The sequence below is a fragment of the Sciurus carolinensis genome, chromosome 2, assembly GCF_902686445.1.
Source record: "Sciurus carolinensis chromosome 2, mSciCar1.2, whole genome shotgun sequence".
NCBI classification, from domain to species: Eukaryota; Metazoa; Chordata; class Mammalia; order Rodentia; family Sciuridae; genus Sciurus; species Sciurus carolinensis.
Genome location: NC_062214.1, coordinates 17,435,343 through 17,463,123, shown reverse-complemented (window position 1 = coordinate 17,463,123; position 27,781 = coordinate 17,435,343). Strand labels below are relative to the sequence as shown.

Here is a 27,781-nt window from a genome sequence, read left to right as displayed (position 1 = left end):
GAACCATGCAGAAGAAGGGATCTCCAAAGCCAGGTGTGGTGATACGTGCCTGTAATTCCAGCAACTTGGGAGCTAAGGAGGGAGGATCACAAATTTGAGCCAGCCTCAGCAACTTATCAAGGCCCTAAGCAACTTAGTGAGACCCTGCCTCAAAATAAAAAATAAAAAGGGCTGGAGATGTGACTCATGGTTAAGTGCCCTTGGGATCAATCCCTGGTACAAAAACAAAAAAGTTGGGAAGACCTCTAAAAATGAGTGTGCCCACAGACCCCTAGGAGGAAACAAACCTAAATTCAGAGACAGTAGAAGTTAGATGTGGAAGTAAAAGTGAGCCAGTGAGGGCTGGAGTTGTAGTTCAGAGGTAGAGTATTTGCATGCATGAGGTACTGGGTTTGATCCTCAGCACCACGTAAAAATAAATAAAATAAAGGTATTTTGTCATCTACAACTAAAAAAAAATTTTAAATAAAGTGAGCCAGTGATTGTCAGGAAAATAATTAAAGGTCTAGGGGAACAGCTACATCTTCCAATGTTCTCAGAAACACAAAGCTGTGAAAAGAGTTCTCTATAATAAAATGTGGGATCAGTTGTAGGGACCACTCACATTAGGGTGTTAGGTTGAATGTCTGCCATGTGACTTATAACAATACTGAAAAGGAAACATCTAAATACAACCTGATGAAAATTTTAAATCACAAAAATAATTAAAATTCTGCAGTCTAAGGTTGGAGGAAGAGGAGTTCTAACTATAACAAATGGAAAATTAGATTTACAACAAATTTCTCACTGCACTATCAGATTCAAAAACACAAATGAAGCAATTTCTACTGAGTTTAAAAGGAAAAATAAGTTTAAAGGTAGGAATCTCAAATCCCCCTAAAACTATGACATATTAAGGCAAAATAAATTTATTGGGAGTATGCAAGAGCTCCATGAATTTTTACCACCATGAATTTTTGGGTAGGAGGGAGAGACTACAAGTTGTACCATACCAAGTTAAATTAAACGCCATGAAATAAAAGATGACTTGGGGTACAAGGAGCAGTGCTAAACAAAGAAATAAAACTAAAATCCGCCATTACTGATAAAATAGATGTGAGGTGAAATTTAACTGCTAATAAGAAATCTGTAAACAAGAGATAATGTAGAAAAAAATCAGAAACTTCAAAAGAAATCTGGGAACCAAAGGAATAGGAAAAAAAGAAGCAGATGTAGACTTGTTTTAGAGAGGAAATACAGAAGCTATCTAAGTTTAGATGCCTACAGAGAAAGTTAGTTCAAATGAAGAGATGAGCCAGGCATATTGGCACACACCAGTAATCTCAACTATTCGAGAGGCTGAGGTGGAAGGATCACAAGTTCTAGGTCAGCCTGGGCAATTTAGCCAGATTCCATCTCAAAATAATATAAGAGGAATAGAGATATAGCTCAGTGGTAGATCATCTGCCTACCATGTGCAAGACCCTGGGTTCAATGCCTAGTAATACACACACACATACCCCACAAAATTATGATCTCTAGGTAGTAGATGGATGATACTTAACAGAAGTGAGAGGGCACAGGATGAGATTAATTAGTACAAGGCCATGCCGCACATAGCCTTGAAACAGATTTAGAAGATTTAAACATTTAAGCTCAGTGTAGTAGGAAGCCATCGAAGAGTTTTAAGCAGGGAACTAACATAGTTGACTTTCGTTTCCAGAAAGAACACTCAAAGTGTAGAATGGATGGGAGTGAAGTGAGAGTAGTAGCAGAAAGAAAAGCAAGCTACTACAGAAGTCGTGCATTAGTCCTGCATTAGGATGTTAGCAGTGGAGATGAGTTTTCTGTACATGTTGGAAGTAAAATCAGCAGGCCCTCTGGTGGATTGCACATGAGGGACAGAATTAAGGATGATTCCCAGGTTTCTGACTCTACAACTAATTCCAAGAAGGTTATCATTTTACCAAGATGGATTAGCTCAGAATCAAAGAAACACTAAATACCTTTGCAGTGATTTTGCTCTGGTCTAATTTTTCATTGAAACTCTAGATTCTGTGGTATGCTGTAAACATCAAAAGCAATCATGTTGGTCTGGGGTTGTAGCTCTATGGTACAGCACTTGCCTGGCATGTGTGAGGCACTGGGTTCGAATCTCAGCACCACATAAATAAATAAAGATATTGTGTCCATCTGCAACTAAAAACAAAACAAAACAAAAAGCAATTATGTGATTTTTCTTCTCATCCTCCCTACCAAGTAGCAATCTTCCTCAAGTACATATTTTTACCCATATTTAACATGGGTAAATGCCTCAGAGGTCCATTAGACACAATTAGGCTTTTGATACTTCTAATGAGGTCTGTCTCTAAATTATGACCAAATATCAACTCTAGAAACCTAAGTTCACAGTATGCAGTAAAACTGGGCAAATAATCAATCTAATAAAATAGGAAATGATTCAGGACTACTTCTCACTAACATTCCCTGAAGATTAATTATTGTGAGAAGCTGCAGACTTAAAAAGTCAGTGCACCACCAAAGACATTTCAGAACTCCTAGACATTACATTGTATGTGTGTGTGCATGGGTACATGCGTGTGCGTGCACACACACGCGCGCACACACACACACACACACACAGAGGCATTCACATGCCAGTGATTTCCTATACCCTAAAAATGACAACCCTTTCCTGCATCTAAGTTCATAATGGAGGACTTCAGCTTTTCATTACATAGGAAGCTGAATAACTTCCTATAAAATCAAGGTTGCCCACCACCAAGGTTGACGTACTAAGGCAAGTACGTCTCCAGGGGAGCAGTCACTCAACATTAACTACTGTGAGCCGAAGACAAACACGAGGAATCAGACTGTTTAGAACCCTGCTTCTCTTAGGAACACCAAATAGAAAGACATTTTACAAAGGTCTGTGGTGGAAAGAGAGTAAGGAGAAAAGTAAAAAAGCAGCCTCTATGCTTTCATATTTTTGGATATGACAAGTGTGTGTGTTACTTACACAACTTTTTAAAGGAAGGAAAAAAGGAAAGACTATTATACAAAGACTTCCACTTCCCAATCTTTTTAATAGAAAAGCCTCCCAGAATAATGAGAAAACTGTACTTGCTTCATAATGTTTTGATCACCAAATAAGGAATGCTTATTATGTAATTATTTTGAAAGAAATATAGTTGTTGATCAAATAAATGAATTTATACACATTTAGTATTTACAAGGCACCAAGCTGCATGCTATCCTAAACCCTCCTACTCTCAGACTAGTCACTGTCCTATACTGATCTCTGTTTCAGTTGCTTCAAGCCCCGTCTCACATACCAACTATCCCCATAGCCAGTTTTCTTGCCACAGAGCCAGCCACCCACCGAACATCTGCTCTTGGATGACCCTCTACTTCCCAAGCTCCACATGCCCCAAACCAGAATCATCCTTTTCCTCAGACTTGATCCAACTCCAATGCCACCCGTCTCAATGTCATTTGGGCTTCACTTAGACACTTCTTTCTCCAAGATACTTCCCCTAACAACCCCTACTTCTCCTCCTCCAAATACTAAGTGGGCTGTCCTTCTGCTGATCATTCTGTTTCCACCCCTCTCATAGAACTTAACATGGTGAATTATAATTTCCTTTCACTCTTCTGCATCCACATTAAATTACAAATGACTTCATATCTGCTGTTCTTTTCCATGGAAGGTATTTACATCAGAAATAATGGTTATTTAAATGCCAGTTTACAGAATAAATATCTCTGGACAAAACACAATTTTCTTAAGCCATTCCAAATAGAACTCAACATTTTCTGAGGATAAACAGTAAGATTCTAGAGGAAATAATACTAACATTGGTGTCAGATCATCTGTTTTCTGGATGTTGCTGTCATCACCTACATAACCTTGGACAAGTCAGTTTAACTGTCTGGGTCTTCATTTCCTTATAAAATGAAGGAACTGAACTAGCTCATTAACACCCCTTCCATTTATAAAATTCTATAAATACTAAATTCAGTAAGACATCATCATCAAATTATTTTCAAGAGAAACCCTAGCACTTTAATAATTTTACGAAAATAAAGTAATCAAAACTAGGTACAGGAAGAGGGAGAACAGTGTAGCAATTAAAAGCATGAGCTCTCCTCTCAGGTGAGACTTCCCTGGGTTCTTATTTGACTGTGCTGCTCAATGACTGGTGTTATCCTGGTTGTGCTACTTAATAGTGTTATCATCAAAGAGTTACTCAGCTTTCATAGCATCAATTTTTTTCATTTGCAATATAGAACTAATAAATTCTCACAGAATTACTGAGGATTAAATAATACATGTAAAATGCTTAGCATAGTATGCCTAGTGCAGAGTAAAAACTCAATCAATGCTAACTATTGTTACAACTTTAAACTATTAATAGAGTTCTTGCATTGACAAAGACCAGAAAAATTTATAAAAGCATCAGAGAATGTATTTTCTTTGCATACTTATAAATTCTCTTTAAATTAAAAATGCAAAAAAGTATAAAAAAATAGAAAACAATCATTTCCATTACCCAAAATTCATCACTTATAACTGAAAACATTAAAAAACATTTAGAAAGACAGTTATTTTGAATTTACAGATTGTGACTTGTTTCTTGCATCCCACTCCTTCCTTCTGCACTCATTTTCCTACTTCCTTAGGGATTCTTTAGCAGTGAGCAGTAGATGATAAACTTCTCAGTATTTGAAAAAAAAAATATTTCACCCATGTTCTTGAATGATGGCTCAGTTGGCAATTTCTTCACAGAACTTACTGCCATCTGACATGTTATTTTTGTTTATGTTGTGTCTTCACCTTCCATGTTAGCCAGCCTCTAAGACAGTCCTCAATGATCTCTGCTTCCTGGCATTCATACCCTCGTGTAACCTCCTCTCCTGGAATGTGGGCTGGGCTTACTGACTCATTTCTAACAAATAAAATACAGCAGATGTGACAGAACATCACTCCCAAGATTAGGCTACATAGAGTCACAGCTTCCATCTTGGGTACTTTCTCTACTTCTTCTCCTAGGAGAAGCCAACATTAAGTCACGAGGCAACCTTGAAGATGGGCACAGTAGTAAAGGATGAAGGCCTGGTAGCAACCACATGAGTGAGCTTGGAGGCAGTTCCTCCCTCTCCCAAGTCAATACTTCAGGACCAGACTGCATCCCCAGCCTATAGCTAGACTGCTATCTCATGAGAGACCTGTGAGGCCCTGCTTAGATTCCTAGTTCATTTTTGTTAGATACTAAGTGTTTGCTGTTTTAAGGTGCTGACTTCCAGGATCATTTATTATGCAGAAATAGACAATTAAGAATCTTCATGTATAAAATAAAGCACAAAATATCATGCAATGTAAGGAGACACCTACTCTGTAACCACTATGATGATGTATATGGCCCTTTAAATTCAAATTTTGAAAAAGCAAGGACTTTGTTTTTTTTAATCTTTATTTTACAGACTGCATTTTGATTCATTGTACACAAATGGGGAACAATTTTTCATTTCTATGGTTGTACACAATGTAGATTCACACCATTCATGTAATCATACATGTACATAGGGTAAAACTCTGTCAGTTTACTATCTTTCCTTCCCCCAAACCCCCCCCCCCCCTTTTCCTCTACACCATCCAAAGTTCCTCCATTCTTCTCTTGCCCCCCACCCCGACCACCCCACCCCATTATGTATTATCATCCACTTATCACAGAAAACCTTCAGCCTTTGGTTTTTTGGGCTTGGCTTATTTCACTTAGCATGATCTCCAACTCCATCCATTTACCAGCAAATGCCATAATTTTATTCTTCTTCATGGATGTTTGACTGTAGTATCTTAGAGACGCTCCTTCATGAACTTGAAGTCTCCATGATGGTAATGACTTTTGTTCAATGCTATCATTCCTTTAGCCTCGTAAAGTAACTGGCACACAATAGTCACTTAATATATACTTTCTAAATAAATACAGTTAAAAATATATGCTGTAATACTAATTACAAATTTGGAAACTAAAAGACCTAAGGATATTTCTCTATCCAGTGCCAAAATTTATAGGAAGGGGAACCCCAGAGATTCATAGGCAGAAACTGGCTTGAAGAAGAAAAGTCTTAGCTGGTCAGAGTGATATTTAGGGAAAACAATTTATATTGAGTACAATTTGCCATAGGTACAACCATTACTATCTTATGACAAATTCCTGCATTTACATTATATTCCTGTGGCCCTTGGTCTTCAGTTAGACATTCTCCATCACCAGAAGTGTCAGAAGATCAGCTGAGGGCATTTTCACTTTGGAAGGGTGACTATCCTAAATTATTTTTAAAGCTCTTTTGAATTTCAGGGCTCTATAATTTCATTTATTTATTGTATATATTTTCAATTATTTAACACTAAGAGGTTAAATTGAACAGATACATATATTTCAAAACTTTTTAGAAGAAATCAGTACACTTTATAGACATGAACCCTAACAAATATTTTTAACGTATAACCATTTTTAATAATTTCTCATTTTCAATTGTGTTGTTTAATGTAACTCTGCCTCTAATTTCAAGCTCATGAATGAGAGGCTCCAAAGTCACAGTCATACAGAGAAAATAAAGGAAATTCTGTTTTAATTTAAATTCAAATTTAAAGAGCTGGTTTTATAAGGATAAAAAGATTATTAGAAAATCTTATGAAAATTTTTCAGTGCCTCCTCAGAAATATATTTATACATTACTTCTGGCAGCTAAATATTTAAATGACTTAGGCTCAATATATATTTTGTCAATTTCATAATTATAATACAGTAATAAAACTTGTAACTATGCAAAAATAAAAATAAAAATAAAAGGGCTGGCTTGGTTGCAGTGGCACAGACCTGTAATCCCAGTGACTTGGAGGCTGAGACAGGAGGATCAAGAGTTCAAAGCCAGCCTCAGCAAAAGTGAGGCACTATCGTGTACAACCATAGAAATGAAAAGTTGTACCCCATTTGTGTACAATGAATCAAAAAGCAGTCTGTAAAAATAAAATAAATAAATAAAAAAGTGAGGCACTAAGCAACTCAGTAAGACCTGAATAGGGCTGGGGATGTGGCTCAGTGGTCAAGTGCCCCTTGGGTTCAAAAAGTACCAAAAAAATAAAAAATAAAAAAATTTTTAAAAAAGGGCTGGTTTTGCCATTACACTAGGTACAGAGTAGGTATCTCCCTCAGTAGAATCTCTTTTTTATTCATAAATAAAGCACCTGTTTTCCTTTTGGGTAACATGCCAAGAATGTGATCTTACTGAACCAATAGAAGGTTTGGATATGTCTACCAAATACTCCAAAATTTGCCTTTTTCCTTTCGCAGTTTCACCAGTATTAGTTAGGACCACATTATTTAAACAGTCTAAGGGGCAGATGAGAGCTTTTTGCCCCTAGATTACAAATACCATGGAGAAATGACTCTGTCTTTCTTGTTCACTGCTATATTCTAAGTGCCTAGCAATACGCCTAGTAAGTAATAAGTGGTCAAAGAAAATGTGTTTAATAAATGATTATAATTAATTTTAATTATATAGGTATTCACCTCTATCCTAGTTGCAGTTTTAACAAAAATATCTACAGGTTGAAAAATAATCACAAGGCCATACATATTTTGAGCAATTGGTACAACACAGAATAAGTATGAGGTTTTTCAAGATGACCAATATGAAAGGAAAGCATGCAAATGTTTGACAAAAGTCTACTGTGGCCATTGAAAAACTTGCTTTAGCTGGGTACAGTGACATGTGCCCATAATCCTTGTGACTCTGGAGGCTGAGGCAGGAGGATTGAAGGTTTGAGGTTGGTCTCAGCAACTTAGTGAGACCCTGTCTCAAAATTAAAAATAAAAAGGGCTGGAGAACAGTGGTAGGTACCTCTGGATTAAATTCCTAGTACCCAAAATAAATAAATAATAAAAAATAATACACCTGCTTCATCTGTAATCACAACTTTGAATGTTAATAAAGTCTACAAAAACTCCATAGCCTAGTTGTAAAAAAACAAAACAAACAAACAAACAAACTGTAAGTCTACAGCTAGGAGGGGTGGCATGTACTTGTAGACCCAGCACTCCAAAGGCTGACGTGGGTCCCTCGAGTTCAGGAGTACAAGACCAGTCTAGGAAACACAGGAAGATGCTATCTCAAAAAAAAGGAAAGGGGTGGGGGGGTAGGGGTACTAACTGACCATAAAAAACTAAAGAACTAAAGAATGAAAAACAGTTTGCTATACTGAACGGTGATTATGTGTCAGATACTGTGCTTGACGTCTCACATACTTATTCATCTAATCCTCACAAACACGCAAGGAAGCACATGCTTGTACCTCTGAGTCTGATGAAGAAACAGACACAGAGAGGTGATCACGCAGCTATTAGTATGCAGTGGGAGGGCAGGGATTTCAATGCAGGGTATTGCTCTTAACCACTTGGCTACACTGGCAGAGTGAGTTTCTCCAATCATAAAATCTCCAGGGCAGCTAGGAGATCCAAGAGAACATGTGGGACATTGGAAAGGCACTCAGCAAATATTAGTTGCCCTCTCCCTTCTTGTGTCTCTTCCCCCCGATTTTTTACCTGGAGGTCTCCCATCCTGGCTCCTTAGGCAATGCTAAGTTGTAGTTGGGGATGGTAAGTAGTGACTCAATAATTTGTTTCCTCCCAACCTGTAAGTTTGGGGAGCTTTAGTATATTTTAAAAACATCTGTGGTAGTATTTGCTGCGGCTACTAAAAAAAATAAAACATGTTTATCAATTACAAAGTAACTAGAGAAATTAAATATACTGTCTCTGGTTGTACAGCTAGTCGATGGTGAAGTGGAGATTTAAAACCCAGGCTATTTTTTCCATATAGTGCTCCCTATCACTTCTGAAAGGAAAGTCACATAACCTCAAAGTCAGTAATCTACAAAGATAGGAAAGATCATAGAACAGGAGCCAAATCAAATTTAAGAATATGTGGAAATAAATAGAAGTCTGCCAGAGAATGGCAAATCCAGAATGATATGAATGACTTCAGAAGTAGGATTACAATAGTGTCTGAGTAGGGATTGAATTAAGCCAAGTTAGTACAGGTTTAGAAAGGGTAGTTGGATTACTTTTCAAATACCTTCTTCTATCAAAGATGCAATAATTATGAAAATTACTGTAATAAAGAAGCTATTAAAGGGATAGCATGATTGCTGCTGCAGCTGAGTGTGCATGTGAGCAGCCTAAAGAACAGAGAGATATTTGGGTGAAACATGAAAAACAATCATTATGGAAGGGAGAAAATGAATGAGCAAACTACAGTAATGTCACTCCTTACCTGTCCATATCTTCAAATAAGGAATTCAGGGCTTATGAACTATGAGGGGACAGGGAGTAAGGCTTTTTTAACATTCAGTGACCAGAAGAGCTTCCAGGGTGGTGGCCACAAACTATTACATCCAACACAAAAAAGAAAAGGTGGCCTACACAGGTAAAATTTATGTGACTGTGTATGTGTCATAATTGTAACAATCCAGCTATAAATTGCCAAACAAGGACATTAGGAAGGGTGCATTTTGAGAGTGACTAAATCCACCCCACCCTTCCCCAAGAACACTGCACCCCAAAGGTCCAGTTTGGGAAGAAGCAATGCTAGTCAATTTCTAAATACAGACTTTAAACTCAGAAGGCCCTGCCCCTAAGGCTAGAAATGACTCAAAGCAAAACTTCTCTTCCAATACTTCCTACTCATCCTAAGGGGGGGCTTTGAGGAAATAAGACGTCATCTCACAAAGTAAGGAATCTTTAATGTAGAAAGATGCCTGATTAATCAAGTCACAATGAGCTCTACAAAATAAGCAAGTATAATTGCTTTATCTGAATCTTGACAACAATTATTCTTTGAAATGATCCAAAAGTCTTGGTTACAGTGTTATCTGCCTGTATAAAAGAGCAAAAGAAAAACACTTCTTCCCCAAGCTAAAAGATTAAAAGCCTACAGAAAGGGGGCATCAGTGCTTCTGACAGCCCTATCCTGTGTTCTACAGAACTCATTCACTAATCTAGCCAAAGGCTGCCAGCTGCATGACTATCAGTTCAAGAATGTAATTTTAACAATGCATCCATTTTATCCGGATTCCAATAGATTAAAAATATCTGGATACTCCATTACATTTATTTTAAAAGATTTTATTGGTAACAATATACTTTATAACCAATGTTTTAAAAATAGGCATTTAGTGTCTCTTTGGATAACTTTCTGGTATATGAAAGTATACCAGATTAATAACTCAAATGAGCACTTGACCCAATGTCCAAACGACAAGAAACCTGAAAAGATAACAAATCATTGAGTAACAGCTAGTCTGGCTAGAATCAAAGGTCCAACTGACCATGTGCAGAGAGGTGTATGACCACTTAAAAGCTAGTAAAACAGCACCGCTCTTGTTTCCATTTCAGTAGTGAGGTGGGAGATGAATGCTGGAATATGGGCAAGGGACCTGCATCAGAGGCTATGGCTGAGAGTTCTGATGATCCAGCATAGGTACTAACGCACTGAAGGAACACCTTTACCCCCAACTCTGCATTGTTACTTAAAAGACGATTCAGGAGACCCACATCATTAACATAACTTTAGAGAGAACTTGTCAAAAGGGTAGAATCTCAGGTGGCATCCAGACTTACTGATCGGAATCTGTCTTAATAACCAAATTCCCAGGTAATCTGTAGCACATCACCATTCGAAAAGCATGGATTAGGAAAAGACTGTCAAATTGGAAGGAGGTTTCTACAGTGCTTCTCCTTGGGACTCTCCTGTTCCTCATTTTTAACACTCCACTCACATGAGTATATTTAAAAGCCATCATCAAATCCCAAGTTACACTAATCTAGAAGGGAAACAACTGCACAAACACCTCTTGGAAGGGACTTAGCTTGACAAAAGGTCATGTAAAAAAATATAAGCAACTAGGGATTTACTAAGAAAAAGTAATGCAGACTTGAATATATTACTGCAAATTAGACAACTTCTGAAGAAATGACTATATATCTAGCTATATGTTCTAAAAGTAACACAGCAAACTGTGGCCACAAGCAATGGGGAGGGACAGGGAGGGAAAGGGATCAGGAGATTCTATCATGGGGATTAGCTGAACTGGAGGACATTAACCAGAAGAAGTAGCGATTAAACCAGAAGAAGTAGCGATTAAGTGGGAACATTATGATAGTGTTCACACATCTGAAGGACTCTTTCAAGACATTTCATTCTACAAATGTGTTTCTGAGCATCTGCTATGTGCCAGGCACTATGCCAGGAGCTAAGGACACAAAGAGTAAAATCAAACTGCTGTTTGATTTTCTGATGTTTCCTGCCTTGTGGAAGAAATCCGTCTGTTGTTCCAGAAGACAGAATTATGGCCAATGGTCAGCAAGTAGACAGACATAGGCACCACACAAGGAAGCCCCTTCTGCCCAGAGGGCTACAGCTTTGTACAAGAGTGAACAGACAGTAGTGCCTTGGCTCGCTGGGCTGGGAAGGAGGGTTAAGAGAGGGGAGTATCCCAGGAGACTAGCCCAGGGGACTAGCAGGCTAATGCTAATTCTCCAGAGTTAGAGAACAATTAGGACCAACATCATTAATATAAGATATATTTAGAATTATACTACATTTAATTTAGCTAGAAAACTTTTTTTAAACTGAACCACAACTTAGGGTATCTGCTACATTTTGTATACAAATGTAAATGACATCTAATTTCCCTTTTAGCAACAGTTTTAAAACCTAAGATTGAATAAAAATCCTATTAACATTTTAAGCAACTCTGCCAAATGAGTCATTTCACTTGTACACTTACCCCCTCCTAAAGCTACTATTTTCAAGTTCCTTGATGTAGCTTCAGAGTTGTTCATCATCCCACTCCTGAAATTATCCTAAAAAAAAATAACAATTCCCTTCCAATATCCAGAAAGAACAAGAAAGAAAAGGGTAGGGGAACTAGATGTCTGAATATGCAAATAAACAATATTTATAAAGACACATGGTATAAAAACCACAATGTTCAACAAAACAATCAATCCTTTTTATGGAATGAGGCAGAAGAGTAATAATAAAAAATAATATCCAACAAGTAGAAGAATGGTTAATGTCAACTGATAAGCTATTATAAGTAATTATTCAGATTATATAGCAACAAGGAAAAATACTTAAAATGACAAGTTAAAAAAACCTCACAAACCTGTACAAACATGTAAAAATCATGCATGTGAGTCCAGGCCTGGTGATGCACACCTGTGAACCCAGCTATTCAGGATGCTGAGGCAGGATTTCAAGTTCAGACCAGCCTACGCAACTTAACGAGACACTGTCTCCAAAAAACAAAGCAAACAAAACAAGAGTTGGGAATGTAGCTTAGTGGCAGATGCGTGCCTTGCATGTGTGAGGCCCTGGGTTCCATCCCAGCACCACAAGAAAGAAATAAAATAAAAACAAAAATCATGCATGTGAACATAAATTATGAAAAAAAGAAAAATTTAAAGTTTCTTTTCTAGTATACTAGGATTAATTTTTATGTAAAATTTCTATTTTGCTATTGACTATTCAATAAATACTTTTATAATGAATGTATCAGGAACCAAAATAATTACAACTCATTATAAGCACTAGAATTATACATTAGCAAGAAATGAAATGGCAAAGATGACATAGTTTGATTTTATTTTCAACTTGTTCTTTGTCTTTTATAAAGCTCTTTAAGTTCACAAACAACCAAAAGTAAAGATAATGAGATTCATGTTATGAAAAAGTGCTTAACATTTGTGGAAACTAAAAGGACTTTGTATAGCAGCCGCCATGAACTTTGGGGAAAAGGAAAACTAAATTTCTGGATCCTATTTGCTTTTCACCTTATTTGATCTCACTTCACATCATTCATGCCAAGTTGAGTTTTTTTCCCATCTACTTTTTCCTTCTTCTCAAGTTCATAGATGTGAAGAAAAAAAAATATACTGCAGCTCTGTTACAGTCCGCCCCTGTTCTCCCAGCAATCCTATGAAATGTAGCTTTCTGGCAATGGGTTACAGTGAAAGATTAAGTAATATCTAACCACTCTCTGTTACCAGCAAGATCACTGGGACTGAGTTGACTCAGGACCAAAAGCTCTGGTTCGAGTTCTCCACATCCATAATATGAAATAATCTACACACACACAAACACACACACACACACACACACACGTTCTGCCCTTATGAAACTGCAAGGCTCTTATGTCTAATATTTTCCAGATGAATTCCCCACCTTTTTCTAAACTCTCAGGGCCATCCCCATATTTTAAATCTTAGTCCAGTTTCAGTCAACAAGACCCAGCTTTCTCTCAAGTTAAAATGGTGCTCAATGCACAACTTCTTAGGAATTGGGAAACTTAGAAGCCTCCCAAATGCCCCATCATCCAACCATGCCAACTGTTTGAAGTGAGGTGTTGGGAAATGGCACAAGACTCTCCAAAACAAAAGGGCTATTTTAACCTCTGACAGAGTGCAAAAGAATGCAGAGTAACCAACCCCCATATCTTGCCCTTCCTCCCAACTCCCAGAGGAAGTGAGGAAACTGAGGCCCACAAAGAACAAATGTAGAAGAGCCGGAACTGAATACAGGCCTCTGGCTGTCAATTCAACTTTAACTACAATGGCCATACTCTCCCATTTTGAGCTCAAAGTTTCCCAAAAACAAGTTAAAGGGAACATTCTTCCCAGTTTAATCTCCCCCACCAAGATGTTGCAGACTTTTTCTGGTGTAAGATGGACTTACAAGGTCTGGGGTGTCCCAGAACCAAAGAACCCAACAGACTTAAGCCTTTTTTTTTTTTTTTTTGCTAAAGAGGGAGAGCTAAGGACCTCAGCTCTGTCACTAACCACCATGTACAGAGTGCTCTTCTAGGTATCCTGGTAAATTAAAAAGAATCACCCAATTTGATTTTTTTAATTTATGTTTTAATTAAGAAAGCCAGAGAGTATATCACAAGAAACGGGAGTTGTACACAGTTTACCCAGAAGACAGATATAAGAAAAAAACAGTGTAGCAGCAATATGAAGAGCTCATGCTGTACAAAATGTAGAATAAGTCTGAACCTTTCTAAGTCTCCATTTCTTCCTCATTAAAATAGGGCCAATTATACTACTATTAATTATTATTATTATAACACAGGGTGGGTTGTATGACACTAAATGACATGTGTAACCATCCTTGGCCCAGTGACTGGCTCGCTGTGAGAATGATTGCTCTTGTCATCAGATCCAGCTGAAGCTGGCTAAGTCTACTCTAGCAGGAAATCAAATTTTAGGGCTTTACTGCCATTTTTGGCACCCCGGGGCTTAAAAACCTTTGTTTGTAAGTATATTACAGTATTACCAAATGCAACAAAACATAACAGGAACACTAGACTAGAAAATTCTGAGATAAAAATATTCTATTAAATAGACATTTGAAAACCTACTAAGGGGAGTTCAATGAGGATGGGTTTCAATCAAGAGTAAATTCAACAAGGGACTGAGCCACCAGAAAAAAACTCTGAAGCTAAAGATTGTAGTTTCCTTTGAGAAAGAATGTTCTTGAGCTTACAAAAAAGTCCTCCATATGAGAGTAGTGGCATCCCACCAGTGGGCACACTGGAAAAGCTTATGCTCATTTCCTAGCTGAGTATCTGCAATCCTAATGTCTTGTTTGGACACCGGAAATAAACATAAGGGGGAATCAACAGAATCAGGCTCACAGTATTCCTCACGTGATAGCAGTAAACCCTCCAAGAGTAATATGAAGGCTCAAATTTAGTCCACTATTACATATACACAGACATTCTTATTCTATTGAGAGGTATTCTAGTTATAAATAATCAACAATTTTTTCTTAAAAATAAGCAGCCCAATACTGAATTAAAAATGCACAAGCACAATCTATAACACTGAGTAATGATGCTTAGAGTTTCATTTTGTCAAAGGTGTCATTACTTTTTACTGTCAGGCTCGGAAAACTAAACATTAAAAAAATTCTAAAAATCATAGCCACTGAGAAGAACATGATTCAACGTTTTATTTTCTTGCCAAAAAAGATAGAATAGGTTTGGAACTGAAAGACTAAAATAAAGAATTCAAAGAGTACAAAAAGAGCTGAAAGACAAGCATGAGAGTTAGTGGCATTAACCATCTCAAACCTTGCTGAAATTTCAAACGTGTAACTCGTGTCCCTAAGTGTACACTGCACCGTCTCTACCCCTCTTTCCTTTCCTTCACCACTGTGAGCTGGTCAGCAGGAGGGAAGGAGATAAAGGCAGAAACTCATCTTTCCTTCAGCCTCTGCACTGCCCTCCACAATTATCACAATGCAGCACAGAACTTCAGTGCTCTTCACCATGGAGACAATTGTAAAGTTAAACCCAGAATTGTGAAATCACTAAATATGAGACACATGTTACAGGCTTTGGAATGGGAGCGAGGGAGCAGAGACCCAAATTACCAGATGAGAAAGGCAGGCCTTTAGAAGGTATTGTGAAGTGATTCAGATGCTTAAAACCATTTTATTTCCTTTCAGAAGATGAAGACGATTACTGATTATTTTGAGTTAAATTAACTTCTGTTCACAGAAGACATTATACCTGAATTCCAGCCTTCAGACCTGTGAGAAATGAATGCTCGGTTAAGAGACATACAATCAGGTATAGATGCCTTCGAGATAAAGTGTGGCTTTCACCTAAACTGCAAAAAGCACTCTTTGTCCTACATTACCAAATGTTTTGTTGTAACTCTATCCTTCAAGCTAGGGAGCTAACCATTAGCTAGGGAGACAAATACGTAAACAGGGTGTTAAGTGCTATCACAGAGGTGTCCATTTATGCTTCAGGAGAAGGGGAAAAGGAGGAGAAGTGGCATCTCTCACAGTCTGAGGGGTCAGGGGGCTTTCTGGAGGAGGCGGCACCTGCGATGACGCTGGAAAGGCAAGTTGGTGTTGGCTTAATGAACACAGAGGATTCATATGCAGAGGGATACAGAGGAAACTCGGGAGGACTAAGGTAAGAATCCTGGAGAATGTTGTCATTTCAGGGCTGGCTGAGGACTTGAAGACCAGAAAAGAGCCACAGGATAAGGGGCCAAAGGGACAGAAGAGCTAAGGAGTAAAGTATTTCAAGGCTGGAATGGCTCACAGGGTGAATGGATGCAAGTCAAGTCAGGCAAGAGTGAAAGGCCTAGTCTTAGCTAACCGCAAAGGACCTTGGATGCCCTCTGCCCAAGACATTTCAGGGAAGTGGCAATGACAGAGGCCAGAGCACAGAAGGTTGAATTGCAAGAGGTGAGGAAGTAGAAACTATGGATAAGGCTACTCACAGAAAGCTTGGCTTAGAACAGGGAGTGAGCTAACAGGAACACAGGATCGAATTTTATTTTCCAGTCTGAACCTCTGCTCTGAGCTCCAGACTCTCATATCCTCTTGAATTCTTCCTTTTGCCTCACCCACTACATTCAATTACACTCCAGCCTCCACCCACTCTTTATACAACAGGTCCTCCTTTTAAAATTTTAAATCAGACCATTTACCTCCCACCCAAAATGCACAATAGCTTCCTGCTGCCCTCAGGATAAAATCTCAAGCCCTGCCATGGTCTCTAAGTTCTTGGATGATCTAGGTCCTGCTTCACTCTTTTGCAGCTTCTCATCGCCTCTCCCTGCTGCTTATCATGTACCAACTTGACTTTCTTTCAATCCTCAAACCCTCTAAGCATATTTCTGCCTTAGGATCCTTGCTCAGGCTGCTCCCTCTGCCTAGAAATGCTCCTTTCTTGCTGTCCCATTCAAGCAGCCAAAGGACAATTTCCTACAAAGAAGCAGGTCACCACAAAGGTCCTCTTTCACCTGGTGCCCAAGGGTTCACTTCCCACCAACTTCTTCAGAGTCCAGGTTTTCCAGTCCTCCAGATAAGGGACTTTGAGGTCCAAACACCTAGGCCCTAGATCATTTTTTACTGCCTGTTAGTTATATGGCCTTTGTCAAGGCACCACCTCATCAGTTTTCTTGTCTTAAAATAGGTAAACAGTGTCTACCTCCACATCTGTTAGGAAGCTCACCTCAGAAGGGAGGTGAAGACCCTAGTTCTCACCCACATCTCCCCTGACCTGGGACCTCTCTTCCACCTCAGGCATCACTTGCCTTCACCAGTCCTAGGCCCTTCCCAATCCCTGTCCCTCAAGGCAGGAGGAGTGGCCTCTCCATTTCATCCTGAAGCTGCACAGGTCCTGCTTCATGCTTCTGCTTCATGCTTCCTAGATCCGATTCCACTGCTCTGTTCAAATACCCACACGAACCCAAATCCATCTCCCATCCAGTAAATGCCTCTTAACCATCTATCCTGTGGCCTTATTCACTAGCTCACTAGCTCCCTTTCTAGGCCTGGTGTATAAAAGACTCCCAGACAACCATCCATTCTCAATCTCTTACCTCATCCTGCTGCCAACCATTGATACTCAGAGCAACCTTAGAAACCATGGTTTGAAGACAGCAGAGATCCATCAGACTGTCTCCTCTACCCCAGATGATTTGATTATAAATGAGCACAGAAGTATCTGCTATTTTAGGCTTCTTAGATTTCAGCAGGGTTTGTCTATTATAGTAGCTAGTGTTTCTCTATGCAATACAGGCTGAATTTAGATAGCAGAAGAGAAGGGGTAGGAAATGCTGGGCACAGTGGCACAAGCCTATAATCCCAGTGACTCAGGAGGCTGAGGCAGAAGAATCACAAGTTTGATGCCAGACTCAGGACTAGGGATGTAGCTCCATGGCAAAGTGCCCCAGGGTTCAATCCCCAGTACCAAAACACACACACACACACACACACACACACACACACACACACACACACATGCCTGCAGCTAGGATTAGGCATGGCTTACAATACCTCTGTTTATATATTACTTATCCTCTTCAAAGAATACTAAAATATGTTTTCTCATTTAACACACTTCATCACCACTTACTGATGGATATTACTATAAATGATTTACAAATGAAGAAACAGACTTAGAGATATAAGCTGCTACTAAATGGAGAAGCCAAGACTGGGCCACAGGACTCCTGACTTAGTCTGGTATTTTTGCTACAGCATCTGGTCTCTCAAGTCACATTCTAGTGCTACATCAGAGATACTCTTGCCTGAAGTACAGAAGTGCTAGAATGAAACTAGAAGGATAGGTAGTTTGGGAGAGCTGATAAAAAGACTGTGGAGATCTTTATAAACACCAGACTGTGGAATATAATTTTCATTCAGTAGATAATGGGGAGCAATAATTGACTCCCACTTCCTAGCTCCACAGCAGTAATTGATACCTTTTCCACTGTCTTCAAAGACCATGATATACCACTCCACCAGCTATCAGTTGGTGCCAAAGGTCCACTTCACAAAGAAAACAGAAGCTTTTTGGAGGGCAAAGCTTCCAACCCCCTATCTTCTATAGAGTTCTGTGTCCCCAGGTAGCCTTCCCTCTTCCCACCCCATCAAAGGGAAAAGACATACCTCCTCTGGCAATGCTTGGCCATCCCCTACGCATGTCACCTCAGCCATGGCAGAGACTCTGCTCAATCATTTGTCCTTGAATCTCTGCCACTTTTTTTTTTTCAGTGCTAGGGAAAATAAATGTGCTTTCCTTTATTTTTGACCTTTCTTTTCTTGGTCTCTAAACAGGTCATAACGCCTCTCATCCCTTCCTGGGGAGCCCACAGCCCCTTCTTATCCTCACACTTCCTGGCTGAGCTCCTTCAAGAAGCAGCAGCAGTTATACTTCACCACAGTTCTCTTCCATACTGTCATGTGGACACCGAAAGAGTCACCTCCAACAACACCTCATAGGAACTAAATTTACTGGATAATTTTGAACATTTATCTCACTTTTTATGGCACCTGACACTGCTGGTACCCCCTCCTCCTAGAAATACTCCTCTGCCTTGATTCCATGCCCCACTCTCCTGACCTTCCTCCTGTTCTACGCCTTCTGGGTTTCCTTTAAAGGCTGCTTCTTCCACCTCTCCACTACATACTGGTGTGTTCTGAGATTTCATTCTTCTATCTCCTCTTACCTTATATACTCAGTCTCTGTTTGAAATATGCACAAACATAGTTTCAACTGGCAGCTACACTGGCTACTCAGTGATGTATCTCCAGTCCAGACCATTCATGTAAGCCCTCCATATCCTGGTAATGTTTTTCCCTGCTGGTATTTCAACCTGGATTCCATGGGTACCTCAAGTTCATCATGGCCAAAACCACAATGAGCAGTTTATTCACTATCCTTTATACAGTGATAATAAAAACACTGACTGAGTACTGTTTCAGTCAGCATTCTCCAGAGAAACAAAACCAATATGAAACACACCAATATGTGTATGTGTGTTTGTCAGTGTGTGTGTGAACAAATACATACACACACATATAAATACACACAAAGAAGTTTATGTTAAGGAAATGACTCATGCAATGTAGGGGCTGACAAATCTGAAATTTATATGGCAGGTCAGTTGCTGTAAATTCAGGCAAGAATTGAGGTTATAGTCTTGGACTCATCTCCCACCTGAACAGACACCCTTGGAGACAGGGTCTCACCCTCTGACCTCTAGAGCCCCAGCATCTTGCAAAGATAAGGCATGACATACCACAGACGCTCAATCAGTATTGGTTATGGCCATCGTGGTATAAAATGAGATGCTCTCAAATGAAATAAGGGATAATAGGATGGACAAGGCACTAAATCATGATAGGGAAGAATTAGGACTTGACCAAGAATTATGTTATAAATCAAGAAACACCCTTGCCAGATTTACATGACCACTACACCTATAACAGAGGACCACCACACAAATAGAAGCACATCTGTTCCAATACTTTCTTTGAATGTCTCAACAACCCTGTGAAGTTGACATGGCAAAGAAAAGCTCATATTTTACAAGTTAACTGAGATTCAAAAGGATTAAGGTTCTTGTCTTGATTGCTACAGAAAACACCTACAATGAAATACCTTAGTTCTTCAATGATAGGCAAGAAAGAGGAACCGTAAAAAACAACAAAAGATCAAAAACAGAAAGAATCTTATAGTTCAAAACCTGTAAAAAATATTCACCTTCTATTTACAAAGAATACATTTTCTTTTACTACTATTATTGTCCACATTAGTATTTGTACTATAATATAAAAGCATGTGTTAGATTATTAGAATATATCAATTTTTGTAATAAATTTCTGGTTATATTCTATGTATTCAGAAGCATTGTTTTGTTAAATAAGAACAGTTATGTGTCATATTTACAATTCTTTAGCAATGACTAAGTATCCCTAGGTACCCCAAAACTATCTTATTTAGTATCAATAAACATTAGAAGTAGTAAAATATTAATAGTATTTAGTCCAAATATTGTACATGAAGACACTATGGTATTAGCTACAGAGTAGTGGAAACTCTCCATTAGCCATTCCTGCAAAAGAAGGTAAGGTTGACAATCCTCAACTATATTTGCATATATAAGAACTTGACCTTTTCAAAGTTCTTTTGTATGCAGTCTCATCCAAGTATCATAAAAATGTTATAAATCAGGAAAAATCCTTCTCATTTCAGGTGACAGGAAAGAGAGGCAAATGTCTAAGTTCATATAACTGAAAAAAAGGTAAAAGTATGCAGAGACACCAAGGCTTTCTGCCCCCAGACCTACAGTCACTCACTAAAACTACCATGGCTCCCTAGCTACGGGTCAACAGACTGTGCCATGAGGCCAGAGAAGGACCACATCTGATTTGCTTTCTATTGATGTTTAGCATAATCCCTGACACTCAGTAGGCACACAAGAAGCATATAGTATTTGGTGAATTATTGAATTCATTCTCTTGGAGGGGCTTTAGTCCCTGGTATGGTAAAATGGGATATATAACATTACCAAATATCTTGGTTTTTCAAATGAATGTTGATATTATCAGGAATAAATGAAAAGAAATATCATTTTTTCTAAACCATATATGTTGATTTTCAAGGAAATCAGAAATATGGGCCAGGCCCCATATCAGCACAAAAAGCAACATGTGGTGTGTTTTCAGCTTCCTGGAAAAATTGAAGAATTGAATGGGTAGGTGAAAGTGAAAACAGAGCCTTAGCACGGGAAAGGAAAAGCTGAATGCAAAGTCTCAGGCTTAATGATGACCGTTTGCAAGGTTAATGGTCTAGCTACTGGTAACCTACAATGGCAAGAAATGGGCCAGCCAAGAGCGTGAGGACTTACCCAGAAGAACATATCAGTGAGAGAGAATTCACTCTGTGGAAGAAGATACAGCTTTGAAGCAGCAGGGCATGCTCAGGAACCAGGCCACAGAGGCCTGGAGCAGGAAGAGCTACTCTGAGCATGGCTTCACAGGCTTTCTGACAATTTCTCTGTGCTTAGCCATCCTAGGGCAAGAGAGACTGAGCAGCAGCTTGTGTCCTTTACCCAAAGAGCTCTCGTGCCCTTATCACCAACATCCCTGACAAAGGTGCTCAGCAATGAGATGGTTGAGTATTCAATAGGCCTACTAACTTGGCAGACTACTCCTTTCCCATGAAAGCCCCACATCTCTTGGAACCCCATATTCCCTCAATTTCGAGACCTCATCCCCAGACTACATACATTTCATTATCATTCTGGTTTTCTGTTTACCACCACATCACTGTACAGTCACATACTGAATACTGATGTTTTAATCAAAAATGGATCACATTATACGATGACAGTCCCGTAAGATTACAAAGGAACTGAAAAATTCTTTTCATCTAGTATTTTTACTGTACTTTTTTATGTTTAGATATTTATGAACCAAATATTTATCACTGTTTTATAAGTGCCTACAATATTCAGTACAGTAATATGTGAGACAGGTTTGTAGCCTGCAAGCAATAGACTATGTGTGTAGTAGGTTGTACCATCTAGATTTATGTAAGCACACATGTTCATACAATGACAAATCACCTAACAACTCATTTCTCAGAATGTATCCCCACTGTTAAACAATAAAGAACAAGTCATTCCTTCTGATACCAGATGGACCTGGAGAGCCAAGCTACTAAGAGTGATGAGCAAAGGTTTATTCCTACCAATCTCACCTCCTTCAAACCCAGGCAGTTGACTTCCAGATCCTATGTTCTTAATCACTACAGACACACTCCCCAAACTTGCCTAATTATAAAAGAAGTACCAAATGAGTGTATGTGGAGGAGGGTGTTAAATATATATTCTCAGACTCCTCTCTTAGATTCTAGTTCAGTGGGCCTGAGATAGCGCCTGGAATCTTTATTTTTAACACATCCTCAGATGACTTTCATCACAGTTTAGAAACAGTGTTCCTTGCCACCAATACTGCCCACTTGAATTGGGATTCCTTCAGAAGCTTAATGAAACTGGGCCAAGGTCAACTTCTTCCAGACAGATCTGGCAACCATAAATCTTACAGGTCATGCTTTTCCATTTCCTTCAGGCAAAATCCCCAATCCTTTGAGAATCTTAAAGACTGGATGTAATACCTCTTTTCATTGCTGGGACCTCTGACCCTGCCTAATTCACCAAAGAACTAGCCCACCTTCTTTTTCTTTACCCCAAATATCTTGCCATCCTTCTGATGGCTTTTCTGACCACAAAGATGACCCAAACACCACTAAAAGTCACTCAGTTATTTGACTTCATTAATTTAGTCATCTTCACTGAGTTCATTTCATTTCAGTGGTGAAACAGAGGAGTCTTCCATGTCCAGTAATTAACTGCTCCAATTCTGAAATCTTCCACTCACATATCCCTCTCTAACCATATCCTCCTATTACTCCATCAACACCATTTCTTGACTTCAGCAACACCTCTGGTCCTCTTCTCATCCAGTCTAGACCACAGCTATCATGTTAATGGCTCCCTGAAAAATACTGTTTTCCTGATCCACTGTCCTTTTGCCACTCATCCTTAGCATCCCCAACTTGGTTCAATCCAAACATAAGCCTTTTTTGCTCCTAAAACCAGGTGTTCCACTCAGTCCATGATCTCCCAATAGAGTCCTGTATAGTGCCTGGAGATTAGGGACACTGTCTCCCTCTTCCTGACCTCAATGGTTCATCAAAATTTCTCATTTTCCTCTGACCTCTTGTCACTTATTTTTAGCAGACAATCTCACCCTCTATTTCACAGAGATGACAGAAGCCAACAGACTGGCACTTGCTCATAACCCATCCCACCAGAAAATTCAACTGTGCTGATATTCTATCACAAGGACTGCCAAGTCTGTAATGTCTGAACTGGGTCCCTGTTCACATGGTTATCTGACGTAAGCTCCCTGGTGGTAAGCATTCCTGAAGTAAACAGTATGATGGTGGTATCTTTCTAGTGGAAGAAAAATAAAATAGTATATCCAGTCTCTTGAAAGATCTCTCTACCCTGGGAATCCTAAAGATGGCGGTTTTAAAGGAAGAAAAGAAGAAAGCTATTTTACCTTGTCAACATTTCAAAAGTTTAAATCCAAACATAAAGTTGTCATATATCAATAGAATAATCATACATCCCAAACCAAACACTCAATTCCCTGGCAAAATTTATATATTCAAAACCAGGGTCAGTGCAAAAATACAAAATTACTATCATGCACTCAACCAAACCCTAATGAATTGATGATGCTACAAATATTTTCTGAAGTTTCCTTTTTTCCTTATAATTCCTTATGATAATTTTTTGTGTATAATTCTGCTCCTTACAATGACCTTGAGAGATAAAAACTTTTTTTTCAATTTACAGTTGAAAAAAAACAGACAAGAAATTTTTCCCAAGAACTAACAGCTAGAAAGTGGCAAGTAAAATTAAAACAAAACCCGAAAGCAAACTAATCTATGTGCTTTGACATAGTGATTATTAAGAGAAAGTTCCAGGCTGGGGAAATAGCTCAGTTGGTAGAGTGCTTGCCTCACAAGCACAAGGCCCTGGGTTCAATCCCCAGCACCAAAAAAAAAAAAAAAGAAAAAAGAAAAACTTCTCATAAGTACATAACTCCCTAATGCAAGCATTCTTGTTTTTCAAAAGCCCCAATATATGCTTAGAAACAAACATGAGAACCCCTTAATATCATAGCATATCTCATTCATTCATGCTATACTCATATCAGAAGGCAGTGATGATAAGAGGGATAGGCCAAAACTCAGGTCTTGTGGATTAAAATCCTAACTCTACTACATTCTTAGTTATATAACTTTAAAAATGTCTTAACTACTCTAAACTCCATTTTCTCAACTCAAAAATAGAAATGGTAATGTAATTATCATCACTACCTTCTGAGTTCTCCCAAAGGTTTAGACAGAATATGTGAATGCATTTAGTAGTGGATCTGGCACATAGTAAGTCTCAAAAAAATGGTTAGCTATATAACAATTATTATTCAAAAAGTCTGAGTGCCTGCACCTACTGGATTCTAGGCACAGCAGTGGGTGGCAGGCCTGTGCCATAACAAAGGTAAGGAGGTCCCTGCACTTACAGATCTCGCAGTCTGGGGAGAGTTAACCTTAAGGAAAGTAACAAACATATAAATGAAATATTTGGAATTTTTATGAACTTCCAAGCAGGAATTGCACATGTACTAATGGATAATGAGGAGAAAGCTACTACAGAAGGGATAATCAGGGAAGGCTACTCTGAGGAGTAGACACTTTAGCTGAATGGAGGTTTGAGAAGGGTCTTTCTATGAGAAGGATGGGAAAAGAGTGCCAGGCAGAGGGAAGGATCTACACAAAAAAGGAAGAGAATTTGCCACATTAGACAAATGAACAGTACTCAACCTGACAAGCATGGTGACAGTGAGCAGGGATTAGAGAGGGAGGCAGGGTGTGGTGTCTCACAGTAAGTGTGGATATGACTCGAAGGGAAGTAAGAAGCCACTATGCAGGGAAGTGGCATGATCTTACTTTTTAGCAGGATTACTCTGGCTGCTGTGGGGAGAATGTGCTAGAAAGAAGGCAAAAGTGAAGTTGGGAAACCAACTAGGAGGTGATGGCCTTATCCAGCTAAAAGAAGAGTGGCTAGATTAGTAAGTAGAGGAATGAAGGATCTGAAGTATTCTGGAGGCTAGGCTGCTGGGTCAGGCTGCTGGACTGGACATGGGGTGAGGAAAGAGGAAGAAAGAATGACAACTACATCAATGGATGACATACGTGCTATATATACACAGTGGCGTTTTATTCAACCATAAAAAATGAAATTGTGGCTCGGTGGTAGAGCACTTGCCTAACGTGTGAGGCACTGGGCTCAATTCTCAGCACCACATATAAAAAAAACTAAAGTCCATTGATAACCAAAAAATATTTTTTAAAAATGAAATTGTGTCATTTTCAGGAAAATGGATGAAACTTGGGAACATTATGTTAAGTGAAATACGCCAAACTCAGAAAGTCAAGAGTCATATGTTTTCTGTCATATGTTGAAGCCAAAGAGAAAAAAATGAGGAGAAAGGTGGGATGGAGGGATCTCATGAAAATCGAAGGGAGATCAGTAGAGTAGAGGAAAGGGACCAGTAGGATGGAGGAGAGAAGGGAAAGCGGAAAGAGAGGGGAATAGCCAGATTATGTTTTTATATTGTGTGCATGTACAAATATAGAACAACAAATCCCACCATCACGTAAAACTATAATGTACCAATAAAAAACATGGAAAAATAGGGGAAAAAAAGAAGTAAGGACAACTTTCAGGTACCTGACCTTAACAAGGAATAGACAGAAATGACACTGAGACAGGGAAGGCTGGTGGGTGGACAGAAATGAGTGATCAGGAATGATGAATACAAACTTGGAAGTTTGAGAGAGAGATTAAGAGATCAATATTGAGCACATGACGTTTGAGATCACTGTGAAGCAGCAAGCAGACAGCAAGACGGCCTGGCAGCTGAAAATGCAAGCCTGGAACCAGAGAAAGGGCAGGAGGCAAAGCAGGGGGAGTCATCTGCATCCAGGGGACCAGATGAGATCAGAGTGACTATGATGGGAGAAGTGAAGGGACTGAGAAAAGAGGTAAGGAAGCAGACTGGTGATCTAAAACTGAACACGAGCAAGCAAGCCACACAACATACAGAACTGCCCCCCAAACACGCTCAGCAAATGCCTACGGAACAAGTAAAAAGTTCTTAACACAGTCCCTTTAGGCCTTTAAAAAGAAGAAAATTTTCACTTAGGATTCTACCTCCCTCACCTCAAAAAAGCTTATACTCACATTATATCTTCTCTGTAAAAATTCTGCCCCAAGATGCAATTTTCCCCACCCTTATAATTAAAAATTCAATTGTATGTTTTACTACAGATGTTGTTTCATCCTGGAATATGAAATGGTACTTTCAGACAGTTCAAAAGTCACATGAGATGTAAAATGCTCAAAAGGTCAAGGATTTATTTTTAAAAGTTAAATAAAAAAAAAAAGTAAGTGTACCTGCTAGGCCATCCAAAAACTGATAAGCAGGGAGATGAAAAGGATAGAACTGCCAATAAAATAAGTAAATATAACAGCTATTCCCCAAATGAAAACACATTAAAGCTATAATGATATCTCTGGGCATCTGCTGACGCAAAAAGCCCACTCAGTTTTTGAGGTTTATACTATTACTTAGAACTACCAAATTGAAATCACAGCTGTAAACATAACCGGGACACTTTATACTTTCCAAAGATTCCAAATGTGACACAAGGATAATGCATAAGAAAGAAGCCCAGTCACATTTGCCAAAAATGTTCCTTCCCTTAACTGTTTAAGTTAAACCAAGACTATAACTCTTTTTAAGATCATAAGCCTCACTTTGTAAAATAATTCTCGAATATGGAAAAGAGGGAAATGTTGTGACTTTTAAGAGACTTGTTTTACCTAATGATATAGCTATCTAGACTTGCAGCAAGGTCATGTGAATGGATGGATAATGACCATTCATTCATTCAGCAAATATTAAGTACCTACAAAAGGCCAAGTATAGGTCTGGGCCCTGAAAATAGATCAGTGAAAAAAAAAATCTCACTTTTCTGGGCTGATGAGGGGGAGCTATAATAAACCAACAAACAAGTGGTGGTAGGTAAAGTAGGCAAGAGGACGGGGCGGTGAGAGATATTTTATAGAACAGGAAAAGACTAGACAAGATTACATTTGAGCAGAGACCTGAAGAAGTAAGGGAGCCAATCATGATAATGTTCAGGGACCAAAGTCCTCAGCAAAAGGAAAAGCAAATGCAAAGACTCTGGGACAGGCTTGAAGTGTTTAAGGAATGGCAGAAAGATCAGTCTAGCAAGGCTGGAAGTCAGGACCTAGAGTTGAGGAGGCTGGTAGGCAACAGAAAGGACTTCAGATTTTAAGATGATAAGCTGTTAGAGGGCTCTAAGCAGAGAACTGGCACAACCTGACTTGCTTTTTAAAAGGGAACACAAGTTCCTACTCATAAAACAAAGACCCAACTCTCATAATCTATTTATAAGTGAAAGGGAGGAAAACATACAATAAAAGTCTTACAGACTGATAGCATTTTTTGCAAGAAAAGAATATGTACACATGGGAACAAAACTAAAAAGATAAATACAAAAAAGATAAATATTGCGGTTTGTGAGGTTCAGGGGTTTTTCTTACATTTTTGCTTTTCAAGTTTTCTGTCTTAAATATAAATTACCTTTTTTAAAACAGATAACAGAAAAAATTACAAACAACCTACTCCACCATGAGACTGTCCCAGTCTGAAATCTTACTTCAATATATAAAAAACAAAACCAAAAACA

General features: G+C 38.8%; 1 protein-coding gene across 4 annotated transcripts in view; it reads right to left on the bottom strand.

Annotated features, from left to right (window-relative positions):
• Zhx3 (zinc fingers and homeoboxes 3) overlaps nucleotides 1-27,781 on the bottom strand; it is a 130,782-nt gene that overhangs the window by 101,285 nt on the left and 1,716 nt on the right. Inside the window, exon 2 of one of the 4 annotated variants that reach the window (XM_047539208.1) lies at nucleotides 11,834-11,909. The exons of the other annotated variants lie outside the window; for them this stretch is intronic. The gene's annotated coding sequence lies outside the window, so the exon portion shown is untranslated. The remainder of the gene's footprint in view (nucleotides 1-11,833; nucleotides 11,910-27,781) is intronic. 4 annotated transcript variants of the gene reach the window in all.